Source organism: Thamnophis elegans, chromosome 1 (genome assembly GCF_009769535.1).
Source record: "Thamnophis elegans isolate rThaEle1 chromosome 1, rThaEle1.pri, whole genome shotgun sequence".
Lineage (NCBI taxonomy): Eukaryota > Metazoa > Chordata > Lepidosauria > Squamata > Colubridae > Thamnophis > Thamnophis elegans.
In genome coordinates this window covers 71,127,964-71,143,900 of record NC_045541.1, presented here as the reverse complement: position 1 = coordinate 71,143,900, position 15,937 = coordinate 71,127,964, and the positions used below count along the sequence as shown (strand labels likewise).

At 43.4% G+C, this 15,937-nt stretch overlaps 1 protein-coding gene across 4 annotated transcripts in view; it reads right to left on the bottom strand.

Annotated features, from left to right (window-relative positions):
• Positions 1 to 14,991, bottom strand: part of DAGLA (diacylglycerol lipase alpha) — a 124,848-nt gene extending 109,857 nt beyond the window's left edge. For 3 of the 4 annotated variants that reach the window (XM_032220016.1, XM_032220033.1, XM_032220042.1), the window contains exon 1: positions 14,877 to 14,991. The gene's annotated coding sequence lies outside the window, so the exon portion shown is untranslated. Of the gene's footprint in view, positions 1 to 14,423; positions 14,683 to 14,876 lie in introns of those variants that run through there. The other variant, XM_032220025.1, reaches the window with a different exon arrangement.
• Positions 14,992 to 15,937: the final 946 nt, after the last annotated feature.

Below are 15,937 nucleotides of genomic sequence, written 5' to 3'. Positions count from 1 at the left end.
GGGAAGGAAGGAAGGAAGGGAGGGAGGGAGGGAGGGAGGGAATGTTTATTCAAATTTAGTGTATTTCTTATTTCACAAAGCTTTCATTTGATACAATGTACAAGGTGCTATTCAATCTATTGCTCTTTTCCAAGCAATTCAAATAAATGATCATGTCATAAGGTCGTGAATCATATGAAATAAAGCAGATTTCCATATTAGGTTTATATTCTTGCTATCAAATGATTTTATGGATCATTTATTTCCAAAAAATATTGATATATTGATACTAATCTTACTAAGAGGATTAACCTATTCTCACAGAATGACCTAGCTCTTTGACGGATACACACACATATTGCAAAATATGGTAAATGCATATATATATAAACAAGCAAAATAAAAACGTTACTTTTTCCAAAATGGAGTATGTGTTATAAATACTGCTATTATGTGCAGTTATTGATATAAAATAGTTGTATTACATTTAGATCCTACATTTTTTTTTTACAAATCATTATGTTGTGGCTCTTTCCTATTTTCCCCACAACTATCACTGTGTGAATTGTGTTGAGCTGAGAGAGAGTGACCCCTGCCTTGGGCTGGAGTTTGGACTCGAAGACCTCCAAGGTCCCTTTCTGCCCTATGATTCTATGACCGGCCCTAAGTCATCCAGATGATTTCCATGCCAAAGAGTAGACTAGAATGACAGTTGGTCTTACCTGAACTGTTATTTTAAGAGGTGTTTGCAGGATGGGCCAGAGATGATATTATCACAGCCAATTGGCCTCGAGACTGGGTTGAAGCTGAAGCCATGCCTCTGGGCTCCTCTCCTCTCCAGTTTCAATGCAGTATGTGCTCCCGAGATCCTGAAAACAAATCACAAAGGAGACACCTCCACCCCCCAATACTGTCTATCTAACCTAGGGTGGGAACTGGCCCATCCTGCAAACATCTCTTAAAATAACAGTTCAGGTAAGACCAACTGTCATTTTCCAGAGTGAGTTTGCAGGATGGTCCAGAAATGGGACATACCCAAGTTTCGTCCCAAGGGTGGGCCCTCACTGATCTGACAGGACCTGTTGCAAGACCCTGCGGCCGAACGCCACATCGGAAGATGCGAAGGCATCCAGCCTGTGGTGCCGGATGAAGGGCGATGGGGATGCCAACGTCGCTGCCCTGCAGATGTCTTCTATAGGGGTCTGGGAGGTCCAGGCCGCCAAGGTGGCTGCACTCCTAGTGGAGTGGGCCCTGATGCCGGCCGGAACTGGCAAGTTCTGTTCCTCATAGGCAAGGGCAATGGCCAGATGGATCCACCGGCTAATGGTGGACAGGAAGACCCTCTTCCCTAGCGACGAGGGTTGGAAGGATACAAACAGAGCCTCAGACCTACGAAACTCCGCCGTCCACCTTAGGTAAATCCGTAAGGCCCTTCTTACATCTAAACGGTGCCAACTGTGCTCCCGCTCCCTGGTCGGGTCTGGGCAAAAGTCCGGAAGAACCACTCCTGCGCTCGGTGGAAGACCATGTTTACCTTTGACAGGAAAGCCAAGCCCAGGCGTAGCACTACCCTGTTATTGTGCATAGATCCTCCCTGGAGGAGAGAGCTCCCAGCTCCGAGACTCGCCTAGCCGAGGTGATAGCCACCAGGAACATAACCTTACAAGTGAGGAGTTTCCGGCTAACCATCCGGAATGGTTCAAAAGGGCCCATACCATCGTGGGAAAGGAAACCTGTGGACTAATGGTGAACGAAGGTGGGCCGCCCCCTTGAGGAACCTCTTAAGAACAAACGAGGTAGTGGAGTGCGCCTTCCCCAGGTAGCACCATGGCCAGTGCCGCCAACTATCTCCTAACCGTAGCTAGGGAGAGGCCCTTGTCCAGACCCTCCTGGAGGAAATCCAGGACTTGAGGGACCGTGGCCCTGGAGGCAAACGTCTCCCAAGTGGAATCGTAAATCCTGTTGGTTGACTCTCTGCAGGAGGCCTCGATGGTTCTGATCACCTTTTGGGACAGGAGGGTGTCTCTCAGGCGCTCCCGTTCAATCTCCACATGGCCAGTTGGAGCCACTGTGGATCTGGATGGACCAACTTCCCCTGTAGCAATCTCACCTCCCCCCGGGGAATCCTCCATGGTCTCCCTGCTGACAGACTCAGCAGATCCGCGAACCAAGCCCTCCTGGGCCAATAGGGGGCCGCTAGGATTACTTCAGCCTGCTCTCTGACTACCTTCTGGATGACCCCAGGAAGGAGAGGTGGGGGGAAAGCTTACAGCAGCCTGACCGGCCACTTGGAGCGAAGGGCGTTGACCCCCTCCGTTCCCCGAGCTGGGAACCAAGAAAAGAACTGCAGCAGCTGAGCACTGGACAGAGTGGTGAACAGGTCCACCACCGGTCTCCTGAACCTCTGGCAGATTCTCTAGAAGAGCTCCTTGGACAAACTCCACTCTCCGTTGTCTACCATCTCCTGGCTCAGCCAGTCCGCCTGATGGTTGTCGACGCCGGTGATGTGTTCTGCTCATATGGAGCGCAGGTGTTTCTCCACCCAGTATCCCAGCGACATTGCCTTGGTGTGCAACGCTCTGGATCGTGTGCCCCCCTATCGATTGATGTGCGCCTTTGCTGCAACGTTGTCTGTTAAGAAGAGGACGTGATGACCTTCTACTGAGATTTGGAACCGTCATAGGGCAAGGTGGACTGCCCGAAGCTCCAGCCAATTTATGTTGTGTTGAAGGTCATTCTTTGACCACCGGCTCTGTGCCAGCTGGGAGCCTAGGGTCGCCCCCCCCCCCAACTGAACAGGCTGGCATCCGTTGTCAGTATGAGGCACTCTTGTTCCCTGAATTCGCAGCCCTTGAGCAAAGCTGGGAACATCCACCACTTGAGAGACAACAGCACCTGCGTACCTTGAGCGTCGAGTTGCTGGAATCAGCCCTCTGATATGGCACCAGCCTCCATTGGAGCGTCCTAGCATGTAGTTGCACCCACGGGACCACTTCGATGCATGAGATGAACTTTCCCAGCAAGCTGGAAAGAAGGGCTATGGGAACACAACGATCCTTCTGGATCTGGTTAATTAACTTCAACAAGCTGGACCTGCCATCTGGGAAAAGAAACACTCGACCCAACTAGGAATCAATCATCACCTCCAGGTGTAGGATTTGGGTGGATGGGGAGAGAGTACTCTTCTCAAAATTCATCGAGACCCCTAAGCCCTGGAGGGTGTCAATGAGCTGCTGAAGGTCTGACCTAGTCTGAGCAGGAGACGCCCCCTGGACAAGAATGTCATCCAGGTAGCAGAAAAGCCTGATGGAAATCTCTCTCAGATGGGCGGCCGCTACCGCTAACACCTTGGTAAAGGTCCTGGGGCCCGAAGCCAACCCAAGCGGTAGAGCCTTGTACTGGTAATGAAGCCCTAAAAAGGAGAAATGGAGAAAGTGCCTATGTTCAGGGAGGATGGGGATGTGCAGGTAGGCCTCTGTGAAATCAATGGATGCCATGTAGTTCCCTTTCCGGATCCCTGCCAGAATGGACTTGAGGGAAGCCATCTTAAAACGTCTATACACTAAGAATTGGTTTAGGAGCTTTAGGTCTAAAATGGCTCTCCATCCCCCTGATGTTTTTGCCACTAGGAACAGGTTTGAATAAAACCCCTTGGCTGCCTGGTCCTCAGGGACTCTATGCCGCAATGTCGAGCAGGTGCTGGATGGCCTGCCACATCTGCTGGCGCTTGTCAATGTTTTTGGTCGGGGGGAACACACAGAAACAATTGGGGGGGGAAGGGAAAGGAATTCCATGGGTCACAGTACTGAGGACCCAGGTATCCATGGATATCTCTGCCCAGGCGTCTGTGTACAGAGCTAGGCAGCCACCAATGGGTGGGATCGCAGACCTACTTGCCCCGGTGGAAGGGGTGACCACCCCCTCCTCGAAAGGGCCATTTGCCCCGAGGCTGGAAGCGAGGTCTGTCCCTATTGAATCCTCTGTCGGATGGCCTATCCGCCCTGCCCCCCGGGTACCTGCTCTGGTGGGTGTCCTGTCCCTGTGGCGGCTGTGATGACCTGCGATAATAAGGCGTGGACCTCTGCTCCGCCTTCTTGGTCGATGTTGGAAGCGCCTTCTTCTTGTTTTTATCGTCCAACAGGATCGGGTCAAGGGAAGTCCTGAAGAGGGAACCCCCCAGGTAGGCAGCTGTCGCTAATTGCCACTTTGCCTTGTTGTCCGCCTGCTAGCCACGGAGCCACAGGAGGCGATGTGACGGACAATGCAATAGCAAACTTCATGGCATTTAAGGTAGCGTCAGCTGAGAACTGAGCAACTGCCACTAACTTGTTGATGTCCTGGTGTAGGCATACGTCCTCCGGTGGAATGTGCGCCTGAATCTGCTCCATCCAAAAGATGGCCATATGGTTGAAAAACGAGGCAGAGGCCGCCGCCTTAATGGCCCAAGCCGACGACTGGAAGGTCTTCCTGAGGATCATCTCCGCCTTCCTGTCCTCTGCCTTCAGGTTGTCTGCCACATCCTTAGGTACCAGCGATGCTGGGGCAGCCAAGGCCACCACCGGCGGATACACCAAGGTCATCTGCAATGCTTGGGAGAAATCTGGTTCAATGTTAAAGAACCGTCTGTCATTGCTGACTAGGGTGGGGAAGGCCCCAGGGGTCTCCCGCTGTCTCTTAATGACTTCCAGGAATAGGTTGGGAGCAGTAACCGCTTTGGGCTTGGAATAGACCGTGCCCTGGGGCTTCCCTGCTGGCTCACCTTTCTTGGCCCCCTCGTGCCCCCCCCCAGCTGAGCAGTGGCGCGCGCTTTGCATAGGAGGGACCAGAACAGATTAGGAAGGAACAATCCCATGAAGCCTGGAGGTCCAGTTCCTCCTCATCCTCAGAGAGATCTGGGTCACGCTGTGCCTTGTCCCCCAGGACAGATCCCTCACTTGCCAAGGATGGGGACCCAGGGGGGCAGGCTGCCTGGGATGGACCCAGTGGCTGGGCTGATGAAGAGCTGGGGACCGTGACCTCACCCTGAGAGGCAGAGCAAGACCCCTGTTGCTGCATGCTTGCAGCCACACCAGGTGCAATGGCTCTTTCAATGAGGTTCTGAAGACCCATGGGTAGATCCTCCATATCCAAGGAGTCCCAGCTGGATGCCCCAGGCACATGACTATGGCTTGGGATAGGTGCTAGAGTTGGCCTGGATGGATCTCTACCTCCCAGCTGAGTCTCTAGGGATAGAAACCCAGGCTGGTTATCTACCTGGTCAAAATCCTCCATGGAAAGGGGAGGGGAATGGGCAACCCCCCCCACTGCACTCCCTCAAGGAATCTGGTGACCTAGGGGGAAAATCCTGCCTGGAAGGGCCCCCTAGGGTGACCTGGACCTAGAGGGGGAGGGACTGATCCTGCCCTGCAGAGCCCTCAACCTCTCTGCCCTGGAGAAAGTTCTCACCAAGGCCCTGTGCCTCCTAGCTTTGTCTCTTTGGCTGGCACGGGAAGGGTGAGTGTCAGCTGAGGCTTTAAGCCTCCTGGAAGAAGCAGTGGGATGCTGCCTGGTGGAAGTCCCCTTCCCAGGAGACATGGGGGGAAGGGGATCTACCCGCCATCACGCAACTACTTACGACCACTCCTTGTGTTTCCTGCAATTCGCTCCTCACCCCCACCTTCGCAGCTAGAATGGCAAGGTCCTCACTCCTTTTGTCACGTGCCCCGAATTTTAACACACTGCCAGGGTGCGTTTCGGGGTTGCTGCGGCTTCTCAGGGAGTCTGCTGCTGCCACGCTGGTTCCCAGCTGCCTCTGTCGCTCCTGGGGCTTCCGCGGCCTTTGCGCGGCCCACGCACTCTTCTGTGCCCCCTTTTAATGCTGCTGCAGTGAGGCACGCTCTCTTTTAGGTTTCTGGGCTGTTGGGCTGGAAACCAGAGCCCTTTAGCCTCCACCGGTGCTGATCTGCCCTCTCAAGGCCCCACGTGGTCACTGGCCAAAAATGCCCGCCGGAAAAGCAACCCAGCCACCGGAGCCTCCAAACCTTAGCTTTTAACCCCAAAGTAGCTGGAAAAACCACAGCTAATAGCAGAGACTTGCTGGGAGGTGAAGGAAGGGTCTCCTTGTGAGAAGGAAGCAAGTTGAGTCGAGGATAGTTCAGAAAAGTTGAATCAAATCAGGAATCAAGAATTTATAACCTCTCTTTGGTCAGACTGGATTGAAACTGGAGTCAGAGGAGAGGAGCCCAGAGGTGTGGCTTTAGCTTCAACCCAGTCTTGAGGCCAATTGGCTGTGATAATGCCATCTCTGGACCATCCTGCAAACTCACTCTGGAAAAATCATAGTCTCATCCAGTAACTTAACGACTTCAATAGTTGCCATAATTGATAATACTTAAAATAATAACTGAGAGCTAACTAGAAGCTGGAACAATATCTGTCGCTATGGGACAAAGCTTCTGGACTCAGAGCAAGGAATGTATTCAAAGGACAGCTAAATGGGGCTTAATCTGTAACACATTAATGAGAGAAATTAATTAGTATATGCAATATTCCTAAATCCAAACTTCTCAAAGTTTCAGTGCTTCTTGAAACTTAGTACTTTCACCTCAGTGTACTGAATTAGAAACTGGTAAACTGTTTTTTTAACCTCTGGACAGGGTGCAGGAGAGGATTTGGATGTGCTGATAAAAAGCTTTCACTGAAAGTTCTACATTCTTTGTGTTTGTTCTATATTGTGCCATATTTAGAAGAAAGTATGTGCTCTGACATTTGGAGAGTAAATGCCCACTTTTACCTTCTGGTCAAAGAAGGTTGGGGCATGGAAGCTATAACTATAGTCAAAGGAAGTGACGAGTTGGGGGGAAGTAAAAGAACACAATTAAATAAACTTTTTTTTTGCTGTTTTGCATTCTGCTAATCATAAAACTTATATTGGTTTGGGTACAAAAACAAAAAGAAGCCAGAGTTTGGTGTTCAAACAGAAGCAATGATTAAAAGGCAGGATCCCTAACTAATGACACTATCTAAGTGTGCTGTATGATATATCCCCCCTTTAAATTTGTACCTTGTAATAATAGGTTTGGATTTCAAACAAATCACAATGAGGCCTAAACAATTATTTAGCAGCATGAAGGAACAGATTATACTTTTAAAAGGCAAATTGAGATTGTTAGGGGTGGAAAACCAAGAAGGAAGCAATAAAAGTTACAACAAACTTCCCCAAAGGTACTTATAACCCAGTTTTGAAGATACGGTGCTGTACCACTGCCACCCGCAGTCATGTCATTATATTTTGGGTGCATGGCTTCCCTCTTGCCTTTATAGTCATATGTGGCAATTAGTGGTTAAATAACTATAATTTGTGACCCAATTTTTAGCAAAAAAATTTTTTTGATGGAAATTGATTTGCTTAATGACTGTGGTGCTTGCTTAGCAACTGATCCAAAAGTGCCAAAAATTCAGACTTGTCATGTGAAGCCTCAATTTATGACCACAACAGCTTAGAACCATAATTCTGGGTTCAATTATGGTTATAAGTAAAGGACTACCTGCATGATCGAAAATGCAACCCGGCATCTGTTAACTTTGGATAATTTTCCTCAGTGAATAAACAAGTATGTTTTTGACTCATTTGTTTAACTGGGTTCTTTTCATGTAGATTTGGGATGTGTGTGGAACAAATCGTGTTCTAGGTCATATTTATAGAAAAAATTCAAAAGATTTCCCAAACTTTTAAGCACCACTATAGCTAATCTATTATAAAACACTATATTTATTTTATTAATTGATTCATTTTATTTTATTTTTAAAGCCACACATCTCAACAAGTGACTGGGTGGCATACATCATAAAGAAACTTTAAAAATATTATTTAACACTTTAACACTCTCAGGCACCCAATGCCTGGACACATAACCAGGTCTTCATGGCCTTAGGAAAGCAAACCAAATAGGGTCATCCTAATCTCTGAAAGGAGTATCTTTTAGAGGGCAGGGGCTGTGGCAAAGAAGGCAGTTCTCCTGGTGCCTGCCAGTCAGCATTCCATTGCTGACAGCACCTGTAACATACCCAATCTACTAGATTTGATTGGTTACCAAATTGGATGGCTAAAAATGACTGGGAGAAGCCAGTCCATTAAGTAATCTGGACCCAAGCTACGCTACTTTTGAAAATTAAAATATGAAACTAGTGCTTACAGTTAAACTGTTGGTTACTCTATCACTCTTTCCCAACTTTGTTATCAGTGATTCTTTAACTTGAACTGGAGTCTTTTACATATTAAATATTTGCTCTGTTACTGCACTATGATCTCCAGTTCATACAATCAAGAACAACTGATCCAGAATTTAAATTGGTATCTGTGAACCTAAACATTTTTAAAATGAAGCTTGTATCACTGCAAGTATAGTTTTCTCCTACGGTTTCAGTCCATCCATAAGATTAATCAAAACAGTGGTGGGATTTAATTGTTTTTACTACCGGTTCTGTGGACGTGGCTTGGTGAGCATGGTGTGGCTTGGTGGGCGTGGCTTGGGCATGGTAGGGAAGGATACTATAAAATCTCCATTCCAGGGGAAGTTTACTCCGAACTACTCAAAATGTCCGCTACCAGTTCTCCAGAACTGGTCAGAACCTGCTGAATACCACCTCTAAATCAAAGCTTATGTGCTCAATTCAACAATCTATCAGATCCAGGAAACATATCCTTTTTGTTATGAACCTGTCCTCGGAAATAACTCGCCAGAAATCCATTTGGTTCTCATTCTAATTATGTTCTTCAGAAATGTGGCTATGCTCTCAGACTTTGAGATACAATGGATATGAAACCCTATTGGTGGTTTTTAAAAAATTGAATATTGTTATTTCAAAAAGTTATAATTTTTGTTAATTGATCATTTTTATTGTTTTTCTGTTTTTAAATTTTAAGTTGCTCAGTGTCATATCAGTATTGAACAGTATTCAAATCAAATAAAAAACAAATAAATTTCCCAGCTGACTTGATTATGCTCAGATTGTTAGACTCACATTCTGGAACATTAATGCAGCAACAAACCACACATTAAGAATGAAATATTACATAGATGATGAACAATCCACTAAGATTTTCACAGTGATACACAATAAATTTTGGAGAAGAATGTTAGCATATTCTGTCTCTACCATACTTTGATGAAAATAAATTACAAGTGCTAGAATGAACGGTTTCCATATTTATATTTTAAACTTTCAATAAGAATATTTGCAATATTCATGAACAATGAAAAATATATTACAAAATTTTGTTGAGCTCAATTCCTTAACAAGTGCAACAATAATAATATACTTTTAAAATTCATACATTCTCAAACTTTCACTAATTTTTCAGATATTTGTACATAAAAAATGATGTATGAATATTTATATCTGCCTTTACTGATTTTTGAAACAGGTAGGCAAAGTGAATCATATCTCTATTTACTTAGCAATGTTTATAATTTATGATTTAATATCCAAAAGTAATATAAATACTAACATTTCCCTTCATTAAAGGGAATTTTCAAGTCATTTTAAAAGGAAACTTTAAATTTGAGGAATTATCTTACTTAGTTTAGGGTCAGATTCCACCTATCACATTAGTGGTAAAACTATTCCTATTTACCTTCCATTGTGAACTACATTAGTAGTTTCTTTAATAAGGATGTGACTATTGAAATATACACTGTTTCCCTGAAAATAAGACCTCCCTGCATAATAAGCCCAATCAGGCTTTTGAGTGTATGCTCAAGCCCTCCCTGAAAATACTGCAACACAGCAGCAGCCATGAGGTGACCACGCTCGCTGCCTCCTGCACCTCAAAAATAATAAGACCTCCCAAAAAACAATGCCAATGATTATTTGGGGGTCAAAAGAAAATAAGACTCTGTCTTACTTTTGGAAAAGCACGGTAAGATTGCAAAAATACATCATAATTTACAAGACAATAACACTTTTCAGATGCCAGCTTTAGGAAATGATTGATAGCACCTAATTTGTAGGGAATAGGTCTCCTTCAAAATCTTAAAAATCCATTTTTGAATGCAGCAGAGAGCTATATTATCAAATTATCAGTGTTTAAATTTTCTAACTAAACTAGGTTAACTTGGAACAGGAAGACCTATATTCAAATCCATTTTTAACCAGGGGTATTTATGGGACAACGTTTGGACAGTTATTATTCTTTTACTCCAAGGTGCTTCACATGGCTACTGTTATGCATAAAAATTGAAAACAAGAACATGCCATCTTTTATGAATTCTATATTAAATATAGATAGTACCACAATAATGCTGAAAATAAATGAACAGCGTGTGTAAGAGAATATTGGTATAGTATAACAACACAACATAACACAACACAAATTCTTGCATGATAAAAAGTTTTTGAAGTCTATTCTTTCCATTAATGACCTATAATGCCATTTTTGTAACTGATCAGGGCTACAAAACATAAGATAACGTTAGTTTTACTGCCTATGACTCCAATGATACATTTCTGTTACTTCTTTGCCAACAATAGAGAAGTGATTTTATGCTGACTTTTCCCAGAAAGTTTTGTCATTCTAGCTTTCCATCTCTCATTCATGTATTAGCTAAGTCTGACCATGCTTAGCTTTCTGAAATCAACTAAACTGGAGCAAAAGTTTAGGGGAACATTGAAAAAAAATCAAGGAAATTCTTTTTCAGGATAGGCTTTTCAAGATAACAAAATGTAGCTGGATAGATAAAATTTAGAGGATACAAACTTCCACAAACCCACTCTGGTCTGACTCCAGACCCAACCCTGGAAACATGCTCACTTAAAGAACAAATTGGCATTAATTTGAGCATAAGCATGTTAGCCTTACAACTAATGTGCTAGGCCAGTGTATGTCCTCTCTGTTTAATTCTTTTTCAGCAGAGCAATGAAAATACCATGAAATGCTTTCATTTTTAACCAATCTTTGTATGGAGTTATGCATCTTTACACAAAATATAGTCATTTTGTGATTTAAGTTTAACATAGCATCTGAACCCAGGGGGAGGATTAGAATAACTCAATTTAACCAAAGTACAGTATCTTGTATCATGTTCAAGCAAATCAAGGTTTTAACCATTGACTCATATCACATGCTAATCTCCATGTGCAGAATCGAAGCCTCCTAGCAGAAATGAGAAAGAGGGTAAGAGTGTCTCTGCTACTAGTTTCTTTTTCATATGTTAAGGATAATACTACTATACTTAGAAGCAAAGAAAATGGAGAAAGAATAATTGTACTAATGTATGTGAACCATGCAATTCAGTCAGTAAATATGGCTTATGGATTTGTGTAAATTAATTTGGCTTACTTAATGAACCAGTCATGGTTTTACATTTATGTGAATATAACCCAGTAACTGGGGGAGAGGCAATAATTTGATGGTAGTTTGCCTAAAAGATAACTTCAAGCTACAGTTAATGAACCTGATTTGTTTGGATATAAATCACACTTGATAATTACTGTAGTTCTCAGTTTGGATGTCATAACAAACAGCAGTTGAAAACAGAAGTAAATACTTTCACTTTCCTCCTCCAAGCCAGCCAGGGAAAGGATAACAGTTTAGCAACCTATACAAACCAGAGAGATATATGCACTTATGCCTCCATAAGACATATTGTGGGAGTCCTTCTATTTGAATCCCAAACAGAAACCATTAATATTTAAGGCAGGAAAAGACATTGCCATAGTTTGTACTGCAATAAATGGATTTTTCACACTGTTATGGCATTTAATTTTTGATTTATGAAAATGAGATTAAAAAAAAGTTTCCCTGTGGAGGTCAGGAATGCTAAAAGTTAATAATGTAATATTTCAAAGGAAAATCCTTTTAAGGAAAAAATATTTCTTAGAAAATATACTGTATTTTAAAATCAATATAAAATTAGTATAAAAATCTTTACACAAAAAGCTGTCTTGAATTTCCACTTTTATAAGGCATAATAGCTATACAAATTCTGTTTTAAATATTATCAGATTTATTTTAATCTCATTAAAATATTATCTATTTATCTGATTAAAACTTACACCATTGTCATAACTTTCTAACACAGATTTCACTAATGTGATGTATGTGATATATGAACTGAGAATTTGGAGGACTGCTGTCTCAACATTTCTGGAGAACCTCAGATTGGGAAAGTAACTCTAATTAATTGAGTGACTGGCTTTATGGCTGAAACCTACCTGTATGAGAATCTTGTGAGTACAGACTTAGTTTTAATACAGATTGAAAGGTATATATTCAGAAATGCTTTTATATTAGAGCACTAGATTAATTGTTCCCTTTTTGAGTCCATTTTGATGAATATATAATACAATTTGTTGATTTGCTTTTGAAGTTACTGTCTTTAGGAAAAGACATGTTCAGAGACGTGGAAGTATTCCTAATCGACATACTTAAAAAGGGAGGTCAAGTTAATTTTCAACCATTTTTTAAAATTGGATAATTGATATCCGGAAAACAGAAATGGATATACTGTGTCCTTCTTATTGCTAAAGCACCTATTCTTCAATATTTAAAAGATAATTATGTGGCATTTTCTATCCGTGGATTGAAAATCTGATGTTACTTCCAACTAATAAACAGCTATAGATTATGTATGTATACTTAAAATGAATATGGTAATCCTTTACTGAAAGGATTGTGTAAGTATTATTTACATATATACATATGTGAGAAGCCATATGCATGAATTTATCCTTGTCTTTGATCGTTTTCATTTTTTTAATTTAAACTCCTGTTCAATTTAGTAATAAAACACTCCAGGTAAGCTTTAAATTACAGCTAAAATGTCGACTCATCATTTTATCATTCAGAGGATTCTAAATTTCAAAACATGAGAAGCTTACAAATGAGTGCCAATATACAATAGATTAGCTAGCTGTAATTTTGTCATCAATTCTGCAAGCAATTTCATTCAGGAATGTGAATTTTAAAGAATGGAAGAACCCAACTCCTATAACAAAAACCCCACACAATTTTTTGATTCTATTGACAATGACAACACAAAACTGACTTTTGTTAGAGACAAAAGCAATACAGTATCTTCAAGCCTTGGAAAAAGTATCTAATGTTCTTTTTCACTTGCATTCACATAGTGTTTATTACAAGCAAGTTATGACGATATAACAGTATAGATGAATAAAACTATCAGAACCTAGTTCTAAAATTGATCATTAGTTTTAAATAATTCACCCAAGAGAGGAGGCCACACCTGAGCCTAGCTTTATGTAAACATGATACGTTTACACTTCCAAAGAAATTAACTATCTCTACAATGCTTTTTGTAGAACTATTACTAACCAAAGAAATTGCATAATTTAGTACATTGAACTCCACCCATTTAAACTGTGTTCTAAGGTTTGAATTACAGCCATAAAGTGATCCTTTTTAAAAACTCTCTTCACTGAGCCATAATTTTTATCTATCCTTTTAATCCATAATTTTATCTATCCTTTTAATAAACATATAAACCTTTAATAAACCCAAATCACTCAAATAATAAATTAATTTTTGGAATTTTATTTCTAATTTTGTCTTTTTCCACTTTTGTCTTCTTCCATTCTAATAGTGGATCTCTGGGCAATAATCAAAATACAAGTATCAGGTACTTATCTCATTCCAAACCAACATGGCTACAATCTCTTGAGCATTTTCAAATCATAAGATGTCCTTTATTTCAATTTACATGCCACACACACACAAAAAACTTTTAACAATTAAACTTTTAACATCAAATATTTCATGATAGGAGCATCTCCTTGCAGAAACAACCTTCCAAGATGAAAGAGCCATCATTTCTCCATCTGCTTAGGTTTCTAGGAAGAATTTCAGTTTTTCTGCAAAGTAAATGTTTATGTATACATATCCATCCCACGTCATTTGGCTATGGAGCCAGACTATTAATTTTCACCTAAGACACCACCATGTATAGATTCACCAAGGGAGAGGGAACCTCTTTAACTTTAAATCCACCCACCACCACCCATGGTATTAGGAACACTTAGCCTTTTGCCATCTTCCTTTTCCACAAGAATTGGAAGCATACATAAGAACCAATTTCAGCTTGCTACATTGCAGTTCCATACTGTAACCGTCCCTCCTCACCCAATACTTCCAACTCCCGGCAAATTATTCCCTCCACAGGCCACACCACCCTGATTCTACCGATTTCTTGGGGAAAGGGTGCAGAGCAGGCAGAGAGACGTCGAGGAGGAGGCAGGGGGAATAAACGATCCAAGGCTAAATAGGAAAAGCCCCTGCCACCAGCTGCCAGGGAAAGCAACCCACCTACCCTTCCTTCCTTCCTTCCCCCACCCCCACCCAATCTCTTCCACCACCGGGTTTGGCAAGGGGAGAGGCGGGGAGGGGAGCAGCAGCAGCAGAGGCACCTGCTTGGGCACGAGAACGACAGGATCGCTTGCCTGCTTACCGTCCAGCTCCCACGCTGCTGGTGCCGGGGGAGGAGGGATGCTTCCCCGTTCCCCTTGGCAACCAGGCCCTCCACCTCTGGCGGCGGGGCTACCGGTTGGCGGGCGGGCGTGGGGGGGGGGTAGAAAGGGGGGCGCGCTCTTCCCACCTTCCCTGCCTTTCCCTGAGCGCGCGCCCGCGCTACCATATGCCAGGGCAACCGATGCCTCTGCACTCGCTCGCTCCCGCGCCAGAGCGGCCTCGGCCTCGCGGCTTTCTCCGTTTCCAGCCCACCCCGCCCGTCCGCTCTGCCGCCTCCTCCTCCTCCTCCTCCTCCTCCCGCCAAGAGGTGCACGGCAGCTCTTTCACCCGCAGCGAGAAGTGGGCATCCGCCCTCCGTGGATCGCCACCACCTCTCCCGTTTCCCCAGTCCTCCGGCAGTCCTCGAGCCGGGCCAATCCCCGCATCCGCTCACCTTTTTGCCGCCGCCTCCGGCGCCGCCGCCACCGGGCCAGAGCCACCGCTGCTGCCGCCTCCATGCCGGGGCTTCTCAGCCCCGCAGCTCTTCGACGCCGCCTCCGCCTATGCCAGGGCCGCCTCCGCCTGTGCCGGGCCGCCCACTGCGTCAGCTTCGTAAACCCCACTACGCACCCAGCGGTAACCATGGCTACGGTGGGTGCGCGCGCGCGCCCTCTGGTGGTCAGTGTTGCAACCTGGCAGGAACAGTTGATCACAGATGCCCTAGCTGGGCGAAGAGGATTTCCCGCTGCCCCTCTGGGCTGAGGAAGAGACGGCTAAAATATGGGGAAAGACATTGCTTGCTTTTTTATTAATCTTTAAAAAGAGGATTTGCGACAATCTATTTATGGAATACGTCACTTCCCCATAAAGAGAACCCTGCTCTTTGATCCATCCTTCACTTGAATGGACAAAAGCGGTGACTTAAAGGCGTTCACAGATGGAAGAGCAGCGATCTTTAATCCTAAATGCACAGGGAATAAAGTGGTATATTACACAATCAAAAGGAAGCTATGAAGGAGTATTTAAAATGAATGCATTGCTTTTTAAACATTTTTATCTGCGGTATGGAAATGAGGTTCTGTAGCTGTTGAGCCTTAACAAATAGCATTATTTTCTTGAGAGCCAGGTATAAATAAATAGGGAAGAGACATTGGAAGGGTGGAGAAAGCAAGGAAACTAATTTAGATAAGAACAAAAGCAGTGGATAGAAGCTGCTGAAATTTGTTATAACATTAATTTGAAATAAATGAAAGGTTTTTTTAGCACTCTGAAGATTTTTATGTGCCTCTAAAACATAAAAAGATAAGACACATTAGTTCATCTGTTGCTTCTGTGAAGTAAGGAACACAGAGATGACTACACAGGCTTCCTTTATATAGTGCCTGTGGGTGTCCTTCAATTTCAATCATTCCTAGTATGCATGATAAATAGAACATTACTACTACATGAACAAAACTATTGAAAAAATATTTCATGTGCTTCTTCAGAAGCTTTCCTTTGATCACAGCTCCCAAT